This window comes from Dinoponera quadriceps, unplaced genomic scaffold (assembly GCF_001313825.1).
Source record: "Dinoponera quadriceps isolate SergipeBrazil2010 unplaced genomic scaffold, ASM131382v1 scaffold1889, whole genome shotgun sequence".
NCBI classification, from domain to species: Eukaryota; Metazoa; Arthropoda; class Insecta; order Hymenoptera; family Formicidae; genus Dinoponera; species Dinoponera quadriceps.
The window spans coordinates 298822-314107 of NW_014557272.1; the positions used below are offsets into that span (position 1 = coordinate 298822).

The following is a 15286-nucleotide window of genomic DNA, read 5'->3' on the forward strand; positions in this document are numbered from 1 at the left end:
TTTGGCAATATCTATATATGGATATATATATGTGTGTGTGTGTGTGTGTGTGTGTGTGTGTGTGTGTGTGTGTGTGTGTGTGTGTGTGTGTGTGTGTGTGCATATGTATATATAAATATATGCGCGTAGTATCTATTTCTTTTCTCGTATAATACGAGTACACTCCGATTGTCGAATCCAACTCTCACAGAAAAAAAGACTCGTGCGTCTGAAGCTTCGAAATACTAATAAGTACCATTATGTTGGGATATTTGTCTTCGGAAACGATATACTATAATAATTATATTTTTCGTAATATATCAAAATAATTTTAAATTTTTAATTGAAATAAGTGTGTGTATGTGTCAGTGCATATAATTTAATTAAATAATTTCCAAATTTCTATTTATAAAGAAAAATATATTTTCTACATATTCTAAAATAATAAAAATATATAGTATATTTAAATTCTATTAAAAATATATAATGTACACTGAAAGGAGGACTTGATAAACAATATATTTGATAACACAATTACCAAACATTAGTTAAATAGCTTCAGCTAAATGATTTTGTTACAGTAACTAGATCGTTTAGTTACGTGGTACGTGTGTACACATGTACATATATATTATGCTAGAGTATATAATCTCTTTGAAATTTATACGTTGAAATTCAAAAGAAATAGAAACTGTACTAAGATTTTGCACAAAATATATAATACTATAAAATATTAAAATAAATTTTATATAATAGTATAAACACGTTACGTAAATGCGCTAGAACGCTATAAAATTTTAATTGGTTTTCCAAGAAAATCACGTTCTCAGGTTTCGGGATTAGGGGGTTTCGGGGTCGCGAAAAGAACGAGACAGTTCTCTATACAACCCGTTTATTATAAGCTTGAATCATATATTAAATAGTAATCATGTTAAATATATAACTCAAGTTTCGAATGTACGTCTACATATCTTATACATCATCAAACATATATGTGTTCTTACATGCGCATATATCTGAAAAGAAAAATAACAATATGCCATAGAGTAGGGCTATAAGGAATTAATTAAACGATCGAGTCGTCGATGTGTTACCGCTCTCGTCACCGCGCAGGGCGACGAAGCTGCGCGTGAAAGTTCTCGAGCAAAGAATGGAGAAACGAAAGGAAAAGGAAAAAAAAAAAGTAGAAAGAAACCTAGCGAAAGGTTCCTCGCGCGAGGAAACAAATATCCGGCGTCCGCCAGGACACGCTTCGTACGTATTTCCGGTCGTAGCTGAATCGATCGCAATTGGCGCTTCCGATCGCCTGATCGAAGCGAATCGCGTCGCGATCCGTCGATTCGAAAATGCCGATCGAAAACGATGACCCGTGTTTCGTGCTTGGAAACGCACGCATCGAGCTGCATACGCCGCGCTCCGTTTAGAATTCAAATTTAAGAAAAAATTATGGCAAGTCGTAGCAGAGGGAGAAGGAAACCGCGTCATTCACGACTACCGTACGATTGCCGACTCTGTATTTTGTTTCATAATTTCTCGCTATTAATGAACACACGTAGCTCGAACAAGCAATTATAGTTCTTGAATTTATTCGGACGAAGCTTAATTTTCGCGTAACATTTCCAATAATAAAAAGCCTCATGAGACGCGAAGCTATTATATTTCTGTTTATATATACAATTGGAAATAAAATCGCGATATAATCACATCCCATGCTATAATTAGTATAAATTTTAATGCATTTTAATGCATTTAAGTCTCGAATTTTTTCTTTACGATTTTGCGTTTCGCCCTTTCGTTGGCCCAACAATATCCCTCGCTCGCAGAGCCGAACGGACGTGTCAGGTTATCTGAGCTAAGTCTCATTGTCAATAGATAAATTTTCCTGACGAAACGCGGGTCAACTCACAACTTCCGCGCAGGAAATAGGTGGAAAGTACAGCTTTTAAGCGTAACATAGGTACTCCGTGGGACTTTGCCGTCCACCTTCTCCGGTTTCTATCGACACTGCTTGTTTCCCTTTTTCCCGCTCTTCCTTCGTCGCTTTACTAATATTGACTATATAATATCAGCCGAGGCGCGCATTTTCTCGTTTCCATAAACACCTTTATGTATCACTAGGTAATATTTTATACTTACGTCGCTCGTGTGCAAAATAGGACAAGTCCGAAATAGTTTCCTTTCGATTTCCACTTCTCAAATTCAGGAGTTTGTAATTTTCCCTTTTCTCCTTTTCAAAAATTTATCACATCGGAGGATCCAATTTTTTGTGAAAAGAAAATTTTCACAAGCTTTTTAAAAACAAGCTTTTCAATTTGCCTTCCAGGATGTTGATTTCTCTTGATGCATAAAGGTTTTAAATTTTTTCACACTTGACCGCTTTTGCAGACGACCGATCGACCTGTCTATTTCTCTAAGAGACCCTTTCGCGATATAAATCAGACGGCTCGTCGCGTCGAAATCATGATGATCGGGACTCGCTTGTCAAGTCGCGATCTTCGCGACTCGCGACACGTCGTTGCGACGTCTGCTCGATTAGAAAGATTGCGCCGATGTTCGGGGCGGAAATCGGGTACGTCGCGAGAAACGGTATTCTCGAAGGAAATCGCCGAACGGCTCCTTTCGCAATCTAGAACGTCGTAAAGGAACTCAGGTATCGAAGACATGACAAGCGCCGGTTTCACAATTATCTCGAGGATCATCCGCGGTCGTCGCGAATTTTTTATCTCTCTTCTAAACTTCCTCTTGTACCTCAAATACGCAAGGTGATTAATAATTGAAGGATTCTGTGCAAACGACTCTAATTATTTTTCAAAAAAAAAGTCAACCTTAAAAAGCTGAAAGAGCAACTTAAACATTGATTAATTTTCTCGATTTCTCGAGAGAAGTCAGCCAGACGACTGCACTGTCGACGCCAGACGAGTCGCACTGAAACGAATTCGAGATAACACGACGTCGTATATTAATGAGTTCTTAATTTTACATTGTCGAGCTTATTCAGCGGACATATATCGGCAAATAATTGCGAAGCCAGGCTTGCGGTAATATTATGGGATTCATCGAAAAGATTGCCTCTTCGGGATTATCGACACTATCACACGCTAAATTGTCTCGCTCAAAGCCGCGCTGTGTGTAACAATGTCGCAAACTCCTTTATCGCACTCTATATTCAGTGGACGGATACACGAGCTATAATAATTTCGCCTAAGAAATGCGTTTCTCGTGCGTGATTTTCGAGATGTGAGATGCGCGATCATATTCACCTAAGGGAAAAGAAATGAAAGAAAATTTCACTCTACTCTCATTCCTCTTCAGTTGACAAAATCGAATTTACAGATGTATATTGAAATAATCTGTTTCGGTCGAAAATCAAGCACGGTCGTGTGACACAGAGAGAGATCTTCTAAATCTCGATTTTGCGATCGCAGCTTAACGCGTCCTCTTATTTCAATGACTGAGTCGATTTCGGAAGAAAAAAGTCATTTATTTGATTTCAGCGCATACATGTGTTCAACTTTGCCAAAATTCACGTTTCTTTTCTTTTTTATTTTTATTTTCTTACAACAGTTCATTGGTTCGCGAACACCAGAAATTTGTGTGCATGACATTAATCTTCCTTAAACATAAAAAATAATAAAAATAGGTCTTTCTTTAATCGAAGTGTGTAAAATCAATAGGATTTCGAATTTTGAGGACGTTATTAAGAGGTTAAAAAAAATTTACACCAAACATCTTATATATGCAGAAGACTTCAAACTCTCTATTAGCATAATGTAAACGTTACAATAATGCCAATTTGCCATAATAATCTTATGTTTTCACCGATTCTACAATCTTCATTCCGAAGTAGTCTACCGCGTTTGCTGTCTCATGTTTTTTTTTTCTAGAGAAAAACGAAGAAGAAAGAAAACACTTATCCCCAGTCACACGTGTATTTTGTATGTAAATTAGCTCCGTCCCTAAGTGCTAATTACGGTAATTACGTTATGAACACTTACGAGTAACTTCGTACACTTACGCCAAAAACGGAAAGCTCGTATTCTCATGTTTCTGTTCGCCTCAGTGAAACGTTGGTAAATTTTTCAGGGCAGCCGACGCGACCGAGTTCGACTAGCATTGGCATCTTAACTATACGCTTAATTCGTCGCAACAATTACAATTTTAAAATTAACGAATTTCAAATTATCTCTCGCAACAACTTTATTTCATTATTTACATATTATCTCATTATACATACTCTGATAAAAAGAGAATTAGTTTCTTTTAAAAATTGCAACTGTGTAGAAAATCTCGCGTAGAATTATCTTTCGTGTTTCGATTTTCGGAGCCACATCACTAGTCGTTCAGATCGATCGGCTTATCGTATAGGCGGTAATTCTCAGTCGAACGGGGATCCGCTATCGGTCAACGTACGCACATAGGTACTCTCTAAGCTTAATCGTACTTGTCGATAAAATTGACATTATTTTCGCTTTTGCAGTTTTACTTACGATACCACGGTGCACTGTTCGCGCACGCGACGGGTGTGCCGAAAGATTCTCGCGTTGTCGGGAAACGTGCATCATTTCTACGAAAAATCGAGGATCTATTAAACACGCTCCTCTCGTTATCCGCTAGTTTCGGATCCACTATGCTTCGCGTCGATCGGATTTTCAGCGGCTAAATCTCGTCGGCGCGTTCGAACGAGTGAAGCGTCAAATACGCTCGTCAATTATATTCTTACACTTTAATTCAGGCAACTCTATCGATTCGGTTATTGTATTGATTTTTCGAGTAAACAGATCAACAACTACCAAAGCATAGTGGATGATTTTTAAACAGGCGGTTTCAGCCCTTAAACGCATCTCTCCGTGAAACTGCAACGATTGATTCTGCCCGCGGATATTTTCTCGTTTCTTTCTTCGCTAAATAATTTATACACATCGCTGCGCGTATAGTGTGTCGTAGGAAGCGAGTTATACGAATCACGCCGTGAAAAACGCGGTTAAGAGTTGAGCCCGGAGCTCCGTTTGACTATTTCGCGGAAACTATTGTTTTCATGGCTAAAAACACCGACTAAACTCGTCAATGCGCGACGCATTTTTATACTCCTAAAATTGGTAAAAACATCACCGCGCTATCAACTAGAGTCACCTGTAAGCTCGATTTCGCGGTCGCTGAGTCGACAAAGGTCGCTTCTCTCTTTTTAAAAGCACCTAGAGCATACGCCCGAATTACTCGATAACTCGAGAGGAATCCACTGGGGTACCTGGGAAGAATCGTTCAAGAATATCCGTACATCGGACAGCTGTGCTATACAAGGTGTCGCTTTCGTGTGGTAATTGCACGTGGGGAAGGGAGGGCGGGGAGAAAATCGGTACGAATATTAATATTTAACAAATTTACCTAATCTCTCTCTCTTTCTCTCTCTCTCTCTCTTTTTTTCTCTCTCCCTCCCCCTCTCTCTTTCTCTCTCTCTCTCTCTCTCTTTCACGATTTTACGAGACACTTTGACCCAACAGGCTCTTATTCTCTAATTTCCTCTATGACGCGAGTCGGGTTCAAGATAGTCGTGGAAAATGCCGACGGCGATCTCTCAGCCGCGAGATCGATCGTGTCGGAAAAGCTCGCGGCAAGATTTTTTATAGAACAGCTCCGAAGATTTTCGGAGACGCGCGCGGTCTCGTTGCATGATCTATCGATAAAATCATCGCTTGATTACCACCATACTATCACGAAGTATACTAATGTTCTTTTGAACTTTATTCAACCTGATTCATCACAAATTTACACGAGAGTACCGACGATCTCGCGGTCATTCTAGGATAGCAAAAATAAACATTCGTACGAGGAGTTTCGAACTCCTCAGACGTATTTTGCGATCGTCTATCGGCATTACTTGTCGATATTCGAGAATAAGCTTATCTCTTTCAGGGTAAATGAAATTACGTTAATAATTTGAACGAGCATTTTCCAAATTTTATTTCTCCTTTCTCAAGATTTTATTCAAACAAAAAGGTTCACGTCAGTTCTCATACAATTAATTCGAGTCAGCTAGAAACAATTCGATGTTTATCCGCATAACGTGAGAGGAAGAGTCTTGGAGAGACCGGTTCGCGGCGAATCGCGATAACCCAACGACGAATTCCGACACTCTCGGTCTCTCTACTTAGCAGCGACATCGATTAACGATTATTGTTTCGCCGACAAGAAGGATATAAAGTAATATTTATCTAGGGAGAAGCACCAACGAGTCATAAACGTACAGCTCTCAGCAGAATATATTCTCTCTCTCTCTCTCTCTCTCTCTCTCTCTCTTACTTTCTCTCCCTCTTACTCTCTCTCTCTCTCTTTTTTTCTGCCTTTCCTCTCATCGTTTCACCTAAAGTCGATACAGCAGATTGAAATGCCGCGGCAGCGATTGCCAAGTCGCGGGTTCGTTCATTGATCGATGACTAAACTTACACTTTTAAACGGCTACTGGTAGCAGTTTACTTATATTAATTGTACCTATGTTTATATATATATATATATATAGTACTATATATATATATGTATGTATAACGCAATATATAACACTAGCGAACGTACAATTATACTTTACTGTATAGAGTATATATTCAATATTTTCTGTATAATATCATTATATATACCTATATATATAATATATATATAGAGTTACATACAATATATATATAATATATATAACATATATATAGAGCTGTGTGCTAGCGACTCCTTTTTCGTATTTATTTCCGTGTTAATTACATACAATAATAATGTATATCTTTCTTTTATATTTATTTATATATATATATCTATATNTATGTAATATATATATATATTTATATTTCTTTGCACACAGTACGTCCTTCCGGAGATGCACACGCGGTCACTTTTGAACGTTCTTCCCTTCGAAAAAAACGCGACCCCATAATTCGAAATTCGAAACGCAAAAATATAAAAATTCTCTTCGTCTCGCCGCGTGACCGTTCGTTTTCGGTCGTAGATGAGCCAATGTGTGTCTCACGTTCGAGATAAAATAGTAAAGGTGTACGATCGCATTTAGAACACCGCGTCGACGATAACTACTTCGTATTTGAAAATGGAAAAGAAGGGGTATTTTTGCGATTTCTCGAGTGGCTTCACCGAGTCGCGCATTTGCTTGGAAAACATCCGCGACTAAGTGCGTGAGGTAATGCAATAATAGCACGCGCGTGGCCTAAAAGGGACGCACTGTGCGACGACAGCGTGCGTCTTAGGAGCACGATGAGGTTACCCTTACAGACGACAGAGATCGTTGTACGCACGGCGAAACGTCGGCGAGCCTTCAACCCTTCATCGTCCCTTTCCTGCCTTGCTCTCCGCCCACTCACACATTCGCGCGCGCGCACATACACACACATACGCACGCACACACCGCCGAGTCCTTACAAATATATATATGTATATACGTACGTCACTCGATTGTAGCGACCGCGACGCCCTCGGGATTTAGCTCGCGTTCGCGAGACGGCCGCGTTAAAAGCGCGACTCTCATTTCATCAGCTCGACGCGCGCCTTAAAACTTTAAAAATTGACTTGGATACCGTCGATCGCGGACGATCGAAAGGATCTTGAGGGACTTCGAAGGAGAGACCCGTCCGCGCGAAGGAACTGCGAATTCATCGATCGCGACTCTTTCAGATCGAGTTAAGAAACCGCGACTTCTCAGGCGAGGTCGGTCTACCGAAGCTCTAAGCACGCTTAAATTATTCATTCTGCCGGTTGATGTCTGAATGATTCGGCTCCGCGATCTCGAAGGTCGGAGACACTTCGCGAATCGGGGAATGCACGCGAGGTTACCGCTCGAATGATCCTTCGACTCGGATCTTTCGACGACGCGCGATAACTTCGGCGCGTGTCGCGAGACGTAGCTCGGAAGGCTAATAGCTTAAACTGCTATTGTAAAATCGTCAGTATAGATCGGCAGAATTTCTTTGAGCAATATGTTATTTTCTATATTTCGAACGTCTTCCCCTAAACATAACGCAATAGATCACTATGCAGAGATGATCCCTATCATTTTTAGACGAGAGTGGCGAAAAGTAATGAAATACGAATTAACCTTCAAAGTCCAAATCTTATTTTGTTACGATTCTATAAATATCAAAATAAATATTCTCCGCATAATTATATATTAAAATAAAGTTTTTAAACGCGCGCGGAATAACGCGTCAATTATAACATAACTTCAAACCCACATCTCGTAATTATCAGGTAAAGAAATGAGAGAACCTAATAATCTCTGATGAACAATGTCGGGTTTCTCAACGCCAGCCCTCTATTCGGAATTCTCAAGAGTTAATCACCGAAATTAATTCCTCTTGCAAGAAACAGCACGATTTTAGCGTCGCATGCGATCATCTTCACGCGAGATGAAACAAATCGATATTTCGAAAAGTTTTTCCGGTCTCACATTGTTTCCGCGAATTGTCGCTAATCACAAGGAGTTAATTGCCTACCTAACGAAAGAAATAATATTTTGTGAGATTTCACCGAAATCCTCGATCCACAGTCGAACGATCGATTGATCCGCCGCGTGAGAATTCTCGCGTGCGATCTCGCGAAAGCCTGTAACCTCGCAGTCGTCGCCAGCATCTCCGGCCTCTATTTTGAGCAGCAGCTTGCCGAAGAAGAGGCTGCGGACGTTGATGAAGCGATGGAACGTCCTCGCCGACGTTGATCGCGCCACCGGCGTTCTAGTTTCTCGCACCACAATCGCACTAGCGTAAATTGGCATTTTTGAAGTACGTATTTCGTCTTATTCTTGCATCATTATGTCTATATCTTATCACAAGTCGACGGTTCACCCTCTCGTCCTCGCTATGTCGAACGTCTGCAACAGAAGAAAAATGTGCCACCTCGTAAATTATTGTATAAGTCGTGTTTTTTCGCGAACAGACGAACTATCATATGTGGGCGTTTGTTATTCGAGATTATCAATGCATTTTAAAAGTGATTAAGTAACACAATAGTTAAACGTCTTAAACAATTCTCTCGTAATAAGAGAATAGATGAAATCTTAAAAAAAATTAACTTTTGATGATGATAAACGTTATCCAAAATAATTAAAACATCGTTTATTTCCTTCCGGCTAGAAAAACGAAGTATCTATAAGTTCAGATATTTTTGTCGATAAATACAACGCGTGTACAAAAAATACTTCGCATTTCGAGATAAGCTGCAATTTATAATTAGGCATGATACCTTCGCTCGGTTAAGAGCACAGCACTTGAGTAAATACAAATTTTCAAAGTACATCGCGGAATAATTCGGCGGTGAGGAGCTAAAACTTTCGGTACGATGATTCGATTCAATATCGGTATCGATTCACGGAGATCAGCGTAAATATCTTTCGAATTAAAAGGAGCGTCTTAGAAATATGCGGTATCACGTTGAAAATAAATTGGAGAGATCAGAATTCGATAAGAAGGACACAGACGATGGATCGAGCGTGGAGGACAACAGAAAGCCATATGTCTTTTCACGATGAAAAAATAGAAATTTGAACTGAGCGTTTCGGTATGATGGCCTTAGTCGCACGATCTTAATTTTAACAACGGATTCATCACCGAATCCCGTGTCTGTGAATGTAATGTGCGAAAGTACGGGATTTTTTGAAATCGTCCGAATTTTGTGCGAGTTTATTTAAACGTTAAACACGAGGGGATATTCGATAACGTACGCTCGAAAAATGCACTCGTGAACGGGCTCGATCAGTGGAAGCTGTCGTGTCGATGCGATCTCTCTCGTTATTCCGGATAGGTGGAAACTTCCGAGACTGTCCGACTGCTAAAGGGCCGCTTTTGCTATTTTCCGCGCGCTTGATCCATTGCCCTAAATTGGTCCGGCTTTGCGCGACGAACAATCCGACCCCGAGGAAGTCGAGCGTGGCATCAACTTTTTCATTCCTGATATTGAAAAGTTTCCCTCGCGCGAGCGCGCTGCGCCCGAGAGATCGCGAAATCTCTCCATTCCTACGATCTCTCGACGGGATCGTCGTCGACGGACAACCGGAAGCGACGGTTCCGCGGATCGGTTAAAGAGCAGCGCATCGCGACAGGAAGGGCGATCTCCTCCGCGAAACGAAGAAGCGGCGATCGCGGTAGAGAAGCGAACAGTTTGGTTAAGTTAGATAGGGATGACGTAACGCCGTTATATTAGGTTGTTACAAAAATCACGTCGACTTCTGCGAAAGTAACTCTCCTCACAAAAGCGCGCGAAACTTTGGTAGCACAGTTTCCAACGAGACTCAAGCAAGAAGTCGTGAATGATGAGCAATGAAGCGCGAATACGCGTAGTGGAATAGAAAGTTGAACAGTCGAATATAACTATAGCAACCTGAGTCGCTGGAACAATGGCATACATATCTGCTATCGTGAAGAGTAAAAATTTCGAGAGGATATTAGAAAAAAGGATTGGAGGTGTTCGTACAAAGTAGGGTAGCGGATACTGTAACGGAAGTCAAGGAGAGAGATCAAAGAGAAAGGAAAGGACGATGAAGAAGGATTGCGAACATGAACGTGAGAGACGATGCTCGAAAGAATAAGGATGCGGGAAGATAATAAAGATCGGGATGACAGGAGAGAGAAAGAGAGAGAGAGAGAGAGAGAGAGGGAAAGAAGTGGGAAACGATAGTCCTTCCTTTCAAAGGAAGAAGAAAACAAAGACGAGGAGGATTAAAACGGAGAACGAAGAAAGAGAGACGGTACGGGAGGATATAGATGCCGGGAAAAAGAGAGAACGAACGAGAAAACGATGTGACGAGATAATAAATATTAAGGAAGACAGGGAAGTAAAGAAAGAAGAGCGAGAGCTCGTACAACCGCAAAAGAGCGCGCTGAAGAGAGTAAGGACGACGCGGCGAGATAATAAATATCAGGAGAGACAGGAAAACAAGGAGTGGGGTGATTCTCTTGTTCGAAGGATGCAAAGGAGCAAGGATAGCAGGATCAAGATCGGGGGCCGAAGCAAGAATAATGCAAGAGCGAGCGGCGCTAACAAGGTCGACGACGCAGGATCAAGATACGAACCCAAGAAAGAAGAACACGAGGCGAAGTTAGGGGACAAGGACAATAACCTGGGGATAATAGATTCCAAGATGCAAAGAAGAACACGAAGCGAGCGCGGTAAAGGTGGACCGCAGGTTAGGGTATAATAGATATCAGGATAGAAGTCGAAAAAATACAGATGAAGAAAAGAGAGAAATAAGGGAAGATAGTAGGCGGGAGGGGGAGAACGAAGATATGAGAGCGAAGAGGAGCTCGGAAGGTTGCGCGTGATCGAAGCATTGTTTAGCGAGAAGTCGATGGCTGATACCGAAGGAGAGTCGATGCATGTGAACCTGCACGAGAAGGAGAGGTAGAGAGAACAAAAAGGGAGGGAGGTTTAGAGGGACGAACGGAGTCCTCGTCGTCGCCATCGTCGTCGTCGTCGTCGACGTGATTTACATGCACGCCGAGGTAGCTTTTACCGCGCGTATCGCTCGCGGACGTGTTCGTAACACATACGAGAACACGTAGCTCGATCATGTATAAGTGGAATTGTACATGTATGTGTGTGTGTGTGTGTGTGTATATATGTGTGGGAAGTATGCGTATGTTTGTGTGAGTATGGATACGCGTGTGCATGCAGGCAAGCTGCGACCACTGTCGGCGGCGACGTCGGTCCGCTCGCTAGCGCCCAAATCCGGGAATTGGGTTTCGCGTCGGCGAGTCATTACTTTGTTTATGAGAACGGAAACGCGCTGAGACAGCGAAGAAAAAGTGTCCCGTACGGGTAGATCCGGACGGGCTAATATTTACCGGACGGCCGAGTGCGCGGCAGCGAAGTGGTAGCGGTGAGCGCGCACGTTTCACGATTTTTTCCCCCGGCTTTATGCATGCGGCTCTGATCCATTTTGTGAGCGACGACCAATCGCCACCCCCGCTGCATTGGCAGCTTACCAATACCAAACCGATTTCCGTTTGTTCATTTGTTCGTTCGACCGATGTACTTTGTCCGCCACGAGGCATCCCTGCCCTTCCGTCACCTCCTCTTCGTTCTGTCTTTTGTCGCGCGAGAAAATTACGCAGGGACAGCTTTGAAACGAAATACAAAAGAAATATCGAGATTTAGGAACAGGGTAAAGATAAAAAGGGTAAAATGAGGCGGATTAATCCTTCTTATTTAGTTGTAAAGAGATTTCACAAAATCTGAAATTCGACAGGCAACTGTTTAGGAAGATTACTTTTGTAGAAACGTGATATAACGATCTAATATAACGACGTTACGTTACCCCTAATTAAACTTATCGCGCGAAAACAATTGAATCGTAGTTAATTCAAGAAACAAATTTCAAAAGGAACGACTTAATCATCGGGATATGCACTAAATAAGTGCACGTATTTCAAACTTGCACGCAACACTGAAGACACGAGAAAAATGTCACCTCATCAATTGAATATCCAAAGTACTAGACATTCAAGTTTTCCTCGTATTTCCTCATTTCAACGACTCCCCTCATCGTTCCTGCGAATCTCCGCCAATCATTCGTATTCCCACTGCGACCTTGAGTAAGACGTCGTCGGAGACGAAGACATCGTCCCGAGCTAAGACAGGAAACGCGACGTACCGGGTACACGATCTAAGTGCGGGAAGAAAAGGCAGATGAAAGGGAGAGGGTGTGCGGAAAGAGAGAAAGTGAAAGGAAGAGATTGCACCTTCGTTGTAACGTGCTCCGCCGACTCTTTATGTCAAGGGACTCTGCACGACCGGATTTAACTGCACTTTAATGATCGTGATGCATAATATTGTTACGCGCTTTATTACGAGGTAAAACGCATCGCATGTAATCGCGAATCGGGCAGACGGACTAATGCACGTTGCATTCAGTCGCGTTGTGGCCGTACACTCAGTATTAGTTGCAACACAACGTCGGTTTCGAGCCGATCGTAATTACCCATTTAAAGTCCGAAGCCACTCAGACTCCAAATAGCCAAGCGTTATTAATTACCAACACTCCCAATTTGTGATCTTCGCGTATGTACGTTACTTTCGCCATCTGTGCGATTTAAGTGGTCATAAGTCGATGGTAGAATTTAAATTACGGACGAAATTAACTAAAATAGCAGAAACTTGACTTTTCGCTAAATATAGTGGGTGTAAATTGCATTTATTTAGATATCTGAGAAAGATTGCACACGCGCAAAACTGCGTGCATTTAGTGATTTCGATTGTTAAATAATAAAATATCCCTTTGAATGTGATTACGCACAATCGGAGTTCGATCTGGAGGCATCGAGCAACAATCCAAGCTAAGACTGTAGGAATTTGAGGAAGATCGCGTCTTCCTCTCTTTCTCCTTCGTAGATCCAACGCGCGATCGCAGATTCTTGACACGTGTTCCGCGTGGAAATTCGGTTCCGGTGGATTTAGACAAAGCGATAAAGGAAAGAATGGTAGCTCGGCGCTCGTTCATTCGCGCACGTACAAAAGCTCGCAGCGGGATGAAAGATCGGGCGTCGATGCCGAAACGCGCGGCTCACTCCCTTCCCTGGACCTGCTAATGGATTCTGCACTCTCCGGTGTCATTTTCCTTTTTTCCCCTCTTGTTCACGAACTCCGCTCGAATCCATACACTTTCCACTTCCTACGTCACGGCCCCAGGTGTTCGCGTTCGGCACTTTCGCATGATCTAATTATATAATTGGTCGAAATTAAAATATCAGGATAAGAATCAGCTGTCTTCCCTTCCCTCGCGCGATGAAGATAAAAACTCGGATATTATTCCCGTCTGTCACTGCACTGAAAGATATAAATCGGCACCAAGTCCGAGTGTTGCTCCGTAAGTACTTAATGGACGGCGCTTAAATAGTTAATGGGGAAAAAGAGACACCTGAGTCTACAGATCGCGAATATGAATTTTCAGACGCGGTAAGAGATGTATCTCGGTCTTTCTGGTTTATGTCCCTTCGTTACGATTCGATGCGAATCGGCGGTATCCTTGCGGAAAGGATCTCTCGCCTCTCGCACGGGATTTTATTTTCGCGTCTCGGGACAATTCCCCGACCGTTTATTCTTCCCTGCCTTTGACTGCGTAATCGCGGTAATCCAATGAGCGTCGTCGTCGGCCATCGGTAAAAAGGGTACAATTAACCGAAACTGTATCGATACCCTTAACGGCGTGGAAGTGGCGGCATTTCCGTGCCAATGAAACCGCTCGACTTTCCAAGGCGGTAATTAAGCGCTGCGAACGCCCGATTGCAAGTTTCCGGGTTCCTGCTCGGGAAGCGTCTCAATTCGATACAGTATCTCCGCCGTTACTATCGTTACGTCGCGAGTCGTTTTTCATACGGTGCAGTTTGCACGAGAAAAGCCTCGCGCAAAAGAACTTTCGACATGAAAGCGACGCGAGAACTATTTTGACTTGCTGAGACGATTATCGGTTATCGGTGTCGTTATCGCTGATTACGAAATGCGCGCGCATTTTTAGATCACTGAAATATCGCCAAATAACAAGGCCGACAGCCGAAATTGAAATTCTATGACTCGCGCGAAGGGAGGAATTTCGCTCGTTTCACAAAACGTTATAATGTCTAACTTCTCCGAGCGAAGTAAATATTTACGCGAAACAACGCGCGGATGTTAGCATTCGCGTTTCATTGTGGGTCAAACGTTATTAATTATGAATTAAGCACACATATAGGACGCATATAATTACACTAATAGCGACATTAATTACGATGCCGCTGAAACTACAAAACAAACACATTGCCGCACGAATATGCGCTTTCGAATTCAGCTGGAACGTAAGAAGTCCACGATTATCGGGCTTTTTGTTTAAATAAACGTCGATAAATATCCGTGTGTTTTAATATTGTGATTTTGACGTTTGAATGCTCCGAAAGAGAGGGAAATGTCGTTTCCCGCGTATGACGTGAAAGTGTCGCACATGGAAAACTGGAGTGTGGGTATGAAAGAGCCGAATACATACAGGAACCCCGGAAATTCGAGCGCGTCCCATTCTTCCCCCGCATTTAAAGGGCTAATCGCGCGAGCATTAGCGATGCCTGCAACTCGCATCAATTACACACATCGAATCAAGCTTCCATTTCGGCCATCCATTACCGCGACTTCGACGTCGACGCGAAACGCGTCCAATATACGAAGAGCGGTCGGATTCAATTTGAAAAAATAGGTTGCGTTAGCTTTGCATAGAGCACAGTTTTTTATATTTTTAATTTCCATCCCGGCAGCGCCATTTCTATCTGTCACTGACACACGAGTGTGTAGGAGGAGAGGGGAGGTG

General features: G+C 42.3%; 1 protein-coding gene across 3 annotated transcripts in view; it reads right to left on the bottom strand.

The window, feature by feature from the left end:
* Positions 1 to 5909: 5909 nt before the first annotated feature.
* LOC106748843 (forkhead box protein O) overlaps positions 5910 to 15286 on the bottom strand; it is a 193876-nt gene continuing 184499 nt past the window's right edge. For all 3 annotated transcript variants that reach the window (XM_014627727.1, XM_014627726.1, XM_014627725.1), the window contains one exon: positions 5910 to 8833. The gene's annotated coding sequence lies outside the window, so the exon portion shown is untranslated. The remainder of the gene's footprint in view (positions 8834 to 15286) is intronic.